The 8958-nt window shown below is 44.0% G+C and overlaps 1 long non-coding RNA gene across 1 annotated transcript in view; it reads right to left on the reverse strand.

Moving 5' to 3' along the window:
• Nucleotides 1-1205: 1205 nt before the first annotated feature.
• The window catches only part of LOC118408949, a 9082-nt gene continuing 1329 nt past the window's right edge, over nucleotides 1206-8958 (reverse strand). Inside the window, exons 2-4 of the long non-coding RNA XR_004830377.1 lie at nucleotides 3327-3519; nucleotides 2957-3158; nucleotides 1206-1645 (exon numbers count right to left, since the gene is read on the reverse strand). This is a non-coding gene — a long non-coding RNA (uncharacterized LOC118408949). The remainder of the gene's footprint in view (nucleotides 1646-2956; nucleotides 3159-3326; nucleotides 3520-8958) is intronic.

Here is an 8958-nt window from a genome sequence, read left to right on the forward strand (position 1 = left end):
CTGGGTAGCTGTGTCAGGTCCCAGAGAACCAGGAGGTACTAGAGGAGTGTGTCAGGTTGTTGTTGTTGTTGACAATTGTTGTGAATGTTATTTTTCAGGTATGGAAGTTCTGGGTAAGCTGTGTCAGGTCCCAGAGAACCAGGAGGTACTAGAGGAGTGTGTCAGGTTGTTGTTGTTGTTGACAATTGTTGTGAATGTTATTTTTCAGGTATGGAAGTTCTGGGTAAGCTGTGTCAGGTCCCAGAGAACCAGGAGGTACTAGAGGAGTGTGTAGAGCTGGACACGTACAGGAACCTGGTGCGCACACTGCTGGTACACGATGTACAGGTCCTGCTGGCCTGTCTGGAGGTGCTGTACGACCTTTCCAACGTCGGCAAGGTCACAGCCAGTAAGATTGCGTCCATCGAGCACAGCGTGGGTGAGTAGAATTGAGGATTTTTGTCTTCCCTTAATGTCAAAGTAAGAACACGATCCAAATCTAAAGGGGAAAATCTAATTTATTCCCCTTTTTTCGTCTTGAATATTGAAATATCAAGACGACAAAACTTAAAATCAAAGCCTTTTAGACTGTGATATCAAAGATTAAAGACACAGAAAAATTCAAAAAGTGAACTCTAGAGGCTTAGATCTCTGGGGTAACGAGGGAACTCCCCTCGTGTGACTGCCACAAAATCAAAAGGACAGCCATTGAGACTTAGATCTATGGGGTTAACGAGGAAACTCCCCTCGCCTGACCGTCAACAACCACTACGCGAGGGGACTCCCCTCGTCAAATCCGCGGTAGGAGTTCCAGCACGAGGGGACTCCCCTCGTAGTCCTACATAAGGGCACGCTGGCTGTCTTCAGGTCCTACACGAGGGAACTCCCCTCGCAAGGCCGACACAAGGGGCACGCTGTCTCCAGTTCCAGCACGAGGGGACTCCCCTCGCAAGTCCTACATACTAGGGGCACGCTGGCTGTCTTCAGGTCCTACACGAGGGAACTCCCCTCGCCAAGGCCGACACAAGGGGCACTCTGTCTCCACGAGAGGGCAAGTCCGACACCACAGTGGTGTTCCTTCATCAAGTCCGACACCAGAGGAAGTTCAAGTCCGGCACTTTGGAGTTTCTCACCCGACCTGACACATGGGGACACGGGCCCGTCCTGACGTGAACAAGGTGAGGTACGATATACAGTTTTACTTATATGACACACCCACAACAAAGTGAACTTTTGATCAGTGTATTATAGTCCATTGCACTCAGGTCATCGACAATAAGTATGCAAGAAGAGTTCTATATTACATGTCATATATTCCAGACGCTCCTATGAATATAAATAAATGAACATGATAAAGCCATAGTTACTCTTCCATGGTTACACGTGACTAGATCTCTGCCCAAAACATAGCTTAAACTAAACTAAATATGATAAATTCATTTAACGGTTTCCTTTTCTCTTTGAGTTGATATAGACAGTTTCACTTACAGTATATGATATCCAAACCAGGCACAGGTCTATCGATATTTACAATCCAAAAGGTACTTCATTTAAACTTTTTTTTCAATTCTGCACGTATCCGTTATGCTACTATCTACAAGAAAAGCATCATGGTATGTTTGATGGCACTGATACTATGAAACACAAAAGCACGAACATTTGGCTACTGATGATGATTGGTTTATTTATTTCAAAATCGAGGATAACTGGCAGCCAAAGGCTGAATTGCGTATCTTCTTACAGGGATCACAATAACAATCATTTAACATTATACATTATACATCTCAAAAACAAACACTTCGGATTGAACTTACAGTACTAAATGCGGAGGAAACGAGTAAACTACTGTAACAGTTTTAAAATTCTGTCGTTACAGATAAAATTGATTAAAAATATATCTCTGCTATCTGTCAACTAGATATAGCTATAGACGTCATTTCCTGGTAGCAAAAGTATCGTATCACACAAAATGGAGAAATACATTGCTCTTGAAGCCGTAGTAATTACTTTCCATCATCGTTGAGAAGTCGAACCAAGTAGGGTATAGGGGAGTCCCTGTATCTATTTGTTCTACATTTAACCGCTCTGAGTTTGTTAGAGTTTCTGGTGTTTCGTCCATGGAGCTGACCTGTCTTCTGTGGGAGCATGTCTGGGCCCAGTTTCTTTGCGAATTTTCTGCACAAGTCCTCGCGTCTTTGTTGCAGAGTGTGAAGGCCGGTGCGCTCCAGTGCCGCTTCATAGGACGTGTACTGTCCACCCAAGATGGTACGGAGGGCTCTCTTCTGAATTCTTTCCAACCGTGCAGTGTGTTCCTTGGTGAGTCCGGGATGCCATACAGGCACGCAGTATTCTACCACGGGTCTGACATAGGATATGAATACTTGGAGCAAATCATTCACCGTAACATTGAACCTTTTCAGACTTCTAAGCATGAAGAGTCTTCCGTTAGCTTTGGAGATCATTTTTGATACATGCGTATCCCATTTTAAGTTTGACTGTAACCATATTCCCAAAAGACACGAGACTACCACGATCTCCAGCGGGGTGCCATTGATTTTGAGAACTGGAGGGGCAGGCGGAAGCTTCATGAAAGAGAAAATCATAACCTTGCACTTGTCTGCATTCAACAGCATGTGGTTTTGACTGGCCCACTGATTAAAGTCATTGAGCTCTTCCTGCATGATAGATGGCGCATCATGTTGTCGCGTCTCTGCCAACGACAGGTCGTCAACAAATTTCCACTCACTGAGGGGAGACTCTCTAACAGCGTCATCAAACACAGCCAGGAATATGAGGGGCCCAAGAAGTGTTCCCTGTGGTACTGAACAGGACAGCGTCTGCCACATAGAGAGCTCGTTTCGATACCTGACGCGTTGACGGCGGTTGAGCAGGAAGTTAGCTATCCAAGGTATCAGACATGGTCGTGCACCGAGCTGTAGCAATTTGGAAATAGCAATGTTGTGGTCGATCGATCGACCTGAATAACAGAAAATAAAGACAATTCAATACATTTTGGCTAAGATTTAAAGAAATGAGACTTTAACAGCAGAGCGGTGAGGTCTCAATCTAGCTACTCGACCACGTCATCTTCCGCCTGCACGGGCACCACGAGAGCGTCCTCGGCCTTTATTTCCACCTACAAGCTTCCTCTCCCCCACAGTTGGTCTTTAGACGGCGATCTAAGTAATGACAATTGCATCATAGTTAGTTACAATTTTACAACATGACATGATGTCATCCTCATTACAACAAAAGAAAGTCTATTAGTAATAACCATACAGAAGTTCAACTAGGCAGGTCTGTGAACCCATCCAATATCTAGTATATTTTGGAGCACAACTTTTCACCTCGACACTTTCGAGCTCCTCTTCCAACAGACGGTCAAGCTCTTTACAGATGCCTGTCTCTGCCCCGTCTCTATTTTTGAGCGTCGTATAGGTCGCACATCTCCGCTGAGCCAGGAAGTATTTCGAGGTGCTGTTTTCGGTGTTCTTGTCTTCTCGTGTCCCTGTCTTTCGGCGACTTCACTGAACAGCTGATCTGAGTTGCGAAGGAATAACATTATTTTAATACTTCATACATTAATAAAAGAGATAACGTGAGCGTGTGTGCTTGTATGATCCAAAGGGCAACGAAAATAACCATGCAGTCCTGTGAATCAGTTGCGCCCTGCATCTCTATACTTTTGACCATTGCCAGTTTCTAAAACATTTTCACATTGCATCGTTCCAGACCCACATAGGTTATATTGACATAATTAAATGAATAACATTTACGCGCCAATCGATTTCCGCTGCCACGGTTTATACTGAAAATGGCAATGCAAAGAAAAGTGTGTTTGCAGTACTGCTACTGGGGAAATGTGCTTTTGAAAATACAGTCAACGGCTAACCGCATGTTATTTGTTGAACCTAATCTTAGCCTACTTTCACTGATTTTTAAAATTTTCGAAGCACATGTATTTCACAATTGGTTTGGTGCGTCAGCATGTTGTTTGGCATGTCATTAAGTCGTACCTGCGAGATAATGCACGTTGTTTTGTTTACACGGTAACCTTTTAATAACTAAACAAGAGTCCGTTTTGTGTAAAAAAAAGGAATAGAAAGGAAAGGAAAACTTTGTTTGCAAATCGTAGACGATAAGGGAGTGAGCAATACTTAGACGTCCGTCCTCCAATGCAGGCACAGTGATTTTGAAATAACGTCATCAACATAATTACGAGGCAATCACAGAGGAGTGCTCAGATTGCCAAAAGAAACGTTAACAAAGTTGACATTGAACGTCGAAATAACAAATACCCACATACAAAATGTCATTACAATCCATTTAAAGGCTCAAAGTTATGCTGGCCACAAATATCCGTAAACATAAATAGACACACACTGAGACAGATACACTCTCTAAGCAGATATAGAAGTAGTCGGAAATATTACACTGGCGAAGAGTGGAGAGTAACACAGATGGCGTGATGTGTGAGTGAGTTGCGCCCCTTTTCTGCGCCTGGTAAATAATAAATCTAAAAGAGAAAGGCCCTGTTGGGGCGTTCTCCCGTCGTCCTTTATACTATTCAACCCCCTATTTGCGGTTACATGTTTGGTTGTCTTCATAACATATTTATCGTTCCCGAAAACTGATCTACCGGGTGCTTATTTGGAATGTGACCATAGCATAAGGAAGTTACCCGCTAAGAGATGCACATGGTTTTGTTTGTCCTTATTTCTAACATAGGCAGGCCAGTGGGTACTAGTAATTTGGAAGCGAATATGAAAAAGCCGAACCCTAACTTTTCAAACTCCCCGATTTCAGGTTTGCTATGCCAATCGCCATCCTTCTATCATTTGAAACTCACATATTCAGCATACAGTGGCCGGCGGTAAGGGAGCTTGAAAACGTTTTTCTTAAGGTCTTGTCCTTCCAAGTCTGCTCGAAGCTTACCGCTTCGCGTGGCAGTGCCAATTTGTTTGACAGACGAACGTGCGATTTTGTTGTAGGAATCTGTTTGGAAATTACAAAACCAACTCCCTTCTGGACAATTAATGTCGACCTCACAAATCTGAGGTTCACTTCCTGTATATATAAAATAACTCTGCTGTACCTTGGCTGTACCAACGTAAGCTTTTGCTTCTGCTAATGTTTTGTTTTGCAACCTTCACAAATAGATCATGGGTTACAGAAGGTAATACGGAACGTGGATAAAGACCGTTCCATTGTTATGTACTGGTGGTAGCCTTCTTCGCAGACCCTAGCAGTTCTCTCTTATATTTTTTGGGAAAGAAACAGGTTTTCACTTTGAGCCAGCGATGCGCAGTGACTGGACTCCTGACTCAAACACATGTGAAATGGTACACCCCGCCGGCCACAACAACGTAGTAGAAGCGGAAACACGACCTAAAAATATATAAACCAGGCACTAATTAAACGCCAATGCCCGTGAAAATACTCTCCACGTAGATTTTGGTGGTGAAATTGCGGCTGAGCTCTGTTTGTGCACGCGTATCAAGTGTGAGGTCTACACTGACTTGCATTGTCCAGACAGGCTACTCTCCAAGCAGAGGGTAGTCGTTTTTATCGGGCCTTTCTATTTTATACTGGGAAAAGTTGACACCCTTATAAACGGGGTTTGGGCGGGCGGGCCCTCAGGAAACAATCCAAATTAGAAATATCCCGTTCTTCACACGGGCGGCGGCACCGTGGGGGGCAGTGGGGGCGGTCGCCCCCACAAAAAAAATAGCGTGGGGGCGTCGCCCCCACGATAAAATAAGCTGAAACACACAAAATCAAGCTGAAACCCTTATGTATATATTTACTAATGGAAATTTCATCAAATTTCGCTAGTATACTGGCAAAATGCAGGAAATGCTAGATTTCAAAATGCTAGATTTCAAAATTTCAAAGGACGTCCCTTGCGAGGACTCGCACCTTCGGCACTGGACGTGGTGGGAGTATGTTGCCGGAGCGTCGTCCCCCACAACCCTTTTTACTAGTAGAAATTTCATTATCAAACTTAGCTTTGTTTTCAAGCAAAATGTTCCCCTCAAATGCAGGAAATGACATTTATACAAGTGTCCCGATTTCAAAATTTCTCAAGAACTCCCTTGCGACGGCTTGCGTCTTCGGGGCTCACGACGACGTAGTGCAAAATACATGTATGTTGGGGCGCTGGTCGTCGTCCTCAAAAATCGTTTTCTCTACTATTGTACTATACTTTTCTCTACTATACTGTCAGCAAAATTTGCCCCTCAAAATGCAGGAAATAGCGTTTCAGAGGGTCTAGATTTTAAAATTTCCCCAAACCTACCTTGCAACGTCTCGTGCCTTCGCCGCTCGAAATGGTGAAAATATGTTGGGAGTGTCGCCCTCAATAACTAAAGATAAAACTATGTGTAGTATTTTTTTATAGAAATGCCATTGAAGTTAGCTTAGTCTGGCAGCAAAAATTTGCCCCTCAAAATGTAGGAAATAGCGTTTCAGAGGGTTTAGATTTGAAAATTTTTCCGGGGGTGCATGCCCCCGGACCCCCCTAGAACTCGGGCCTTCGGCCCTCGATTTAGTGATGTAACAAATTTTCGCCCCCACAACTAAAAAATGGTGCCGCCGCCTCTGCCTCGGATAGGACGTTAAATGGAGTGTCACGGGGAGAGTCACGCCCCGGGCACGTAAAAGTACCCGCCACAATTATCTAATAGAGTATGGGACCTTCCCGGTGTGAGTGGATCAAACCATTCCGGCAAAATGGGGTAGGGAATTTCCCAAGCAGCCTCGTAACCCCTGCTTCGCCTACTGTACTATATTGAATCAGAACTTGTTCTGACTTGGGGAGAAGAGATGCCGCCACAGTGAGCGTAGTTCAGTGCCCAGAAGTGTTCGATGGCCTTGCACTGCGCAAAGTCGTCAAAAAAGGCCCGACAAAAATGACTAAAAAACGGTTAAAACCAGCCGGAGTCTAACCATTTATCGAGTCGAAATAAAGGCACAAACAAACAAACCTCTGCTTTGAGAGTACGGACCGGCCACCCGGAGCGCAAGCGAAAAATTTTATCAGATTTTAAGAGGCCAATGTTTGGGCTAGATGAAAGTATTTTGATCAACAACCGACCCGATTTTCTGGTAACATCTTCTTGATGAATACTGGCTCTTTATGCCTTATTTGGCCATGGATAATTTCCGCCGTTTCGCCACCGTAACATCTGCTTGGAGACTATAAAACACCCACATGGAGATGTGATAAACAGAGCAGCCAGGAGTGAGATATTTATCTTCGAAACTCAACCATGACAGGGAAAGGTCGGAAATAGACACACGGCAGGTCCGGGGGAGAGACATGCGTTCATTCACACAGTTCGGAGAATATAATAATAATTTTTATGTGTTGAATTGTGTTGATCTGTTACTATTTGATCCATATTCGACTGCCGTGCCTGACAGACAGAATGACAGAAGGATGATGTGTAGTTCGGAGGGGAGAGGGGTCTTTTGAGTACAGTAATCATGCTATATCAAGTTTAATAGCTTAGAAATCAAGCTGATTTATACCAAGAGAATGCGGTCCACATTGATTAGATATTATTAAGTCAAGTTTTCTTTTCGTCGCTTTCTTATGAAGCAGAAAAGCTGGAGTCTGCCAGACAATTAAAACTAGTAAAAGACCTAAACATTCCTCTATTTTGTACCGTTTTCTTGATATCTATCAGGGTCTAACGGGGTCTAACGTTTTTATCGGGCTTTCTATTTTGTACCCTTTTGTTGATGCCTCGCGGCCGCGGAGCCTGACCTCTGCTTGGAGCGTGTGTGTCTGGGCGCTGTTAGGTTGCTGTAGAGATTCCTTTGAGGCATGTTGGCTCGAGAGCCGAGCTGTAGCTTGAATCGATGAATTTGAATGAATTAAGTAATTGCTCAACAATCGCACAACGAAGGTACAATGCCTTACAATCAATAACAACTAATAGCTATATAGACAATAGTGCTAAGAGGCTACATACAAACAACAACAAAATATTATCGATAAAAGTATAGTTATGTTTGAGTAATCTGGTCTCGCATTTTGGAATACATTATCACTGCGGAGGATAAGACTAGAGGAGTCGGGCTGTATAGGCCCTGGAAACAGCCTGAACACTTTTGATACACAGAGAAAGTGATGAATACCAGATGATTCAACAGCCGCATATGACACAGTGCTTAGGTTACACGCAGAAACTTCCACCGACCACTTCAGTTGACCACTTCAGCTCAGGAGGCTTTATCACATAAAGATGCCGGTTGAATTGAAAGAAATACACATAGTGCTCAGGATTTGGAGAGTCAGTCCTGGTTGTGCGTACTGAACTGCCAACCGATAGATAAATAAAATAAGCAACAAAAAAGGGACTGAAATAAACAATTCATGAAAAGCTTTATATCTCCCAGCTACGAGAGGGAGAGAGAATCGCAAATGCACTCTACAGTCACTTCCTTTAGACTTAGAGTAGAGTATAGTGGTTTCAGCCGGGGCTGTTCTTCCATAATTGTACGGGATGTGTGCGTCGCCGCATGTGAGCGTTCCATGTGTTTCTTTGTGCCGTCGCCAGCTTACCGGGAAACTCTCAAGATGCACCTAACGGTTACCGGGCAACAATAGAAATACTGGTTGATTACAGAAAGGGTCCGGAAAATGTTGCTCGGATTATGGGCAAAAATAGGCCTCGGAATGGGTTCTTGACAAAGGGACCGAACTATCAGATAATGACATCCTGCTGCGCTCATGAACCGCCCCCGTCAGCTTTGGAATGTACTTCCCTTGAGCTAAGTTACCTACTCTCCAATCAGAGGTTGGTGGGAAAAATCGAGACCTTTCCCTTTCATAATTCTTTTTCCAACCCTGATCGGAGACCCGGCCGATAGATTACCCTCGCAAAAAAAACGGTACCCAGTTTTCCCATCTACCCTAGATTTCGAAAAGAGATAACCCTGTCACAGGTCCGTACAATCTCCTGCCTGACG

This window comes from Branchiostoma floridae, unplaced genomic scaffold (assembly GCF_000003815.2).
Source record: "Branchiostoma floridae strain S238N-H82 unplaced genomic scaffold, Bfl_VNyyK Sc7u5tJ_572, whole genome shotgun sequence".
NCBI lineage: Eukaryota > Metazoa > Chordata > Leptocardii > Amphioxiformes > Branchiostomatidae > Branchiostoma > Branchiostoma floridae.